This window comes from Bidens hawaiensis, unplaced genomic scaffold, assembly GCF_021521415.1.
Source record: "Bidens hawaiensis isolate Kalapana, Puna unplaced genomic scaffold, B.hawaiensis_p1.1 tig00029584_1, whole genome shotgun sequence".
NCBI lineage: Eukaryota > Viridiplantae > Streptophyta > Magnoliopsida > Asterales > Asteraceae > Bidens > Bidens hawaiensis.
The window spans coordinates 32278-37060 of NW_027494890.1; positions in this window are offsets into that span (position 1 = coordinate 32278).

Here is a 4783-nt window from a genome sequence, read left to right on the forward strand (position 1 = left end):
CAAAATGACATAATTTAGCACTCACGGAGAATAGTAGATTGATGATGTTGTATATCAGTACTCTTTCTTTCATATCTAACAATTATGTGCATTTTTTTATCCATGTTAACTGATAGTGAAATTTATTGTGCTTATTTATTGTCACAAACTTGCATCAACTAGAGTTTTGGGCCAAACAGATACAGAAAATGAGTTGTTTTAATCCTTAAAATAGAGTGATGTCATGATGAGCTTTGTTTCCTTGATGATATGTTTATATCCATTTGTTTTCATGAAGCAAGACATTGTGTTGTCAGTAATAGGCGCACAACACTTGTTTTTTTTTATTTCAAATATTGCAAGTTAAGGTTATAAAGTATACTTGACTATTATAAATGATAGGAAAATGGTTGTAATTATGGGTGTTGCAATCTGATTTTATACAAAATCATTGTAAGAAGTAAGATCATAAGTAGGGTGTTCAAAATACTAATTTGTTTATTTTAAGTTGGTTGTTTATTATTTTGATTTGTTTGTGTTCTATCTTCTATACGAGAGTCTCAAATTTGTTTGACATATGAGAGGAATGATGGTTTGGTTTTCAGGGAGATACTTATTTGCTGTAAATAAAACCTTTCCAACAATTCCTTTCCAACAATTTTTTTATTCTGATTTACGTAATAGGTCATAACAAGTTCCACTTGAAACAGACCCACTTTTACTATGACTTGGAACATTTAGGGCAAGTGCAACTTGTATTCGACCCTTTAAGTAAACGAGTCAAATTTGCTACTTGTGTTCTCTTATAACTAGCAAAACGGACGGGTCGTGTTAATCGGTGAAACGCATAAGAACCGGTTCCGGAGAAAACCTACCCGCCCGAAGGCCACCGATGGTAAAACCCGGATGCCCTCAAGATCGAACTGGAGATCACAAAGATCACAGTCTTCCTTCATTGAGCCACCCATGTTCCCCAAGGTATTGTAGGTGAGAATTGAACTTGTGTCTACATTGAAAAATTCAAACTTCCTATCACTACACCACATTGGAAAGGACTACAAAAAAACTATCGTAAAAAGCAAGAATTTATGGTTTTTAGAAAACAATTAACATCTTCAAAGATCTAAAATAAAAAGAATTTTTGTGATCACCAAACATTTTCCTGGCTTATTAACTTTTAAGGAAACTAATAAGTTGTTTTCAAAGTCAATCCCGAACATGCCCTTAATTTATTGATACACTAGGATAATAACCCGTGTTACACATGGGTGGAAAACATATCAAGAAACAATATAAAATGTAAAAAACATATTCAATCAACACAAATATTTGACATAAGTTTTTTACCAGTAGATATTACAAAAGATGTTAAACTATGTCTATAACATAAAAAGAAAATACTTTATAAATAAATAATTCAGTAAATAAGGAATAATATAACATAAATGAACCATTATACCTGAAAAAAATAAAAAAACACATTAGTAACAGATTTTGTAATATTATTTGAAAACTAAGCTTACAAATACATACTAGGTTTAAACTTATATTTTCACCCGTGTAGAGTTTTCTTTCAAAAACCTTTTAAAACAAAAATGTCGGGTTTAAAAACTGTAGCTTGCATTCGATTCTCCTGTCATGAAATAATAATAATAATAATAATAATAATAAACATGTGTAGATAATTAATGAAAAGAGTAGTATAGAGAAAGGAAAATATAAAACACTAAAAAACTTACAGATTGATCCATGATTACCATCTCCATCAAGAAGTCCTCGTTTGGAGTGTTTGCTATCCTTGACGGTTCATACTCGCAAAACTCTAACCTTAACTGTGGATGGAGATGTTTTGAGAACATCAATTTCATCCAGCATTGTAAAGCTTTGAACCTCCATTGTAATTTGTTTTAAATCAAACGATAAAATACTTTACTGAAATAATTCGTTTAAATATAAAATTTATAATTAACAGTTGAAGAACTTACTTTGTAAAAACTTCAAAGACGGAATATTGTTTTAATATGGAGAATGATCTATGAGCGGATGTTATATACTACATATGGAGATGTTTATTTTTGATAAACACCGTAAGTTCAGAAACCGTTTTAATTAAATAATAAATATAATAAATCGAATTCAATATAATGCAATATACATCCTATAAATAAAACTCTATAAATAAGCCTATAAATGACGCATATAATTTCTAATAAAAATCAAGGTCTTGATTTTTGAAACTACCAAAAATTAGACATCTAACTATAATAATGAACCAATTTGACCTGTTGACTAATTTAGAAACCGTTTTAATTAACCCATTTTCTTTTCTTTTATTTTTATTGAAATGTTTGTTGGGGATCCATCCCCTTTAAAAAAATTCCTGGTGTGCATTTTGTAAGATTGTTTTAATTATTTTTTTTGTAAGATTGTTGTTGCAGGATTGCTTTAATTAAAAATAACAATTTTTGTAAGGTTGTGAATTTCTAGTTAATATATAACTAATTGATCAACTATATTAAAAAAGATTTTAGTTTCCAAAAATAATAGTTTAATGTTACCAAAAATTAATTATGAATATATGAAAAATAATTATATGGAAATGTGATGTTGTGGAGTCCTATGTGGACATCCTAGATTAATGACACGTGAATAGAATTGAGTTGCTTTATTATATTAGTTAGATTATAATAGTTAGGTTCCTATCCATATATAATAAGTTTTTCAAATTTTAAATTGATAGGTCATAAAAATAAATTAATATTAGTGAAACTTGAAAAAAGGCGTATTATGAACAAAAAATCACAATATATAATTTAAGTAACAAACATATTAAACATCATATCGATTAACCAATAATTTAAAAAAAAAATCAAACAAACCCTAAATAGATTAAACATAAATCGATTAATAGGAATAGATTAAATATCAAATCTATTAATCGTTAGCATAAAAAATCATACAGTTAACCCTAAATCCAATAACAGTGAATCAAGTTAATGTTGTTTTTCACAAAAATCGATTAAACACTAAAATATAAATCATACCTGATAATTGCAAATGATGAACATATTTGATGTTGTTTGGATTATGAAACCGACAAATCATGAAGAACCGATTATAGATGAGGCGAAAAATCTAAACGATGGGGAGCGATATGATTTTTGAACGAATCATGCGCCTTTTAAAGAAGAAATGATGAACAATTTAAACCTAGTAAATTTAATAAGTTTTTTAATTCTAACAATAATTAGAATAATTAATATCATAATTACATTAATAAGTTACAAAAATATAAAAAACAATATCATTGATTAAAATTTTATTGTGAAAATGTGGAAAATAGATTTATGAAAGGTTGATGACATGGAAGCCTATGTGAATAACCTAGGTAAAGAACATATGAACAAAATTGTGTTGCTTTAATATATTAGTTAGATTTATGATATTTGTTTTTTTACTGAAACCCTATAATAATACTCTAGATATAGCCTTTTGAAACTTTACTTTCGTACTCCTTTATGCCATTTATCTCTAGAAACATCTCTTCATCTCTTATGTGCATGGGTGCATCTTCTAAAAAACAACATTCGATGTATAGTCCGGAATCGAACATATCAATTAGCTTATGAGATTATACTAAAACTATCATATAATAAAATCGAAGCAAAATAATGAAATAATAAAGCCATTTATGAGATTGGTGGTTTGATTATAAAGTTTTATTTATAAATAGCTTTTGTTGTTCGGTTATAGTTATATGCATATAATAAAATGAAATATTGAAAACGGACACACAAATCCCATCCTATATATTCATTTTATTTAAAAACTCGTATGCTATATGTTCAAAAAGTTAAAAGAGTTTTTAATAGATAATATATATATATATATATGTTCTGTATTTTCGTTATAATTAACATATATTTGTTTGAAAGCATGACCTAATTAACCGAATTAATTTTTCTAAACGAAATGACATAAAATAGATCTACATCTAAAATCGTTGATTAATGGAACCTTCTTTTCCTTTTTTATTGGAGGACCATGTATTATATTATAAACAACCCCATGAAATCTCAAAACAGATCAACTAGGAAACCAAACGAACAATTACATGGAGTTTAAACTGCGTATTGGAAATACAATACAAAGGCACATTTGATCTATTCGTCAACCAAAGATAAACTTCATCTTTGATTCTCACCAAGATCGTCACCTCACGAAGGCGCCTGCTGTTGAAGATCATATTTTTTCCATCTTTTTACTAACAATTTGAATTAACCCCCCCCCCCCCCCCACCCCCCAATTAGAAAATTCTAACTGGGAGAAAAATAACCAAAGTTACATATTAAGTAAGGGGCTTGTTAATCACGCTACCACATTGTTTCTATTTAGCCAAAGGAGCCAGAAGAGAACAACCAAAATCATCTTTCCGTAGTCATAATTACTTGATTGACCTAGATCAAAATCTTATAATCAAACTAATAAGCTATAAATATAGAAGAAACTTAAATCATTTAGTTTTAACTTATAATCAAAGCACACCGATGAACAATAATTGAAGAATAACAAAAAGGCACCAATGATGAGTTTTGGAGTGGATGAATGGATCTAGTGGACTCCCACCTTTCCACGTCAGATATTCAGTAACTATCAAAACCATGCTTAATGTTTAGTGTCCCAAACTCCCATGTGTTTTGTTCACATCGACCCCTCTTTTAAGTGGATTCCAACTCCTCTTTCAACAATATATCTAAATTTATATCAACCTCAACCAGCCCACAGCCAACCTAAAATAATGCAT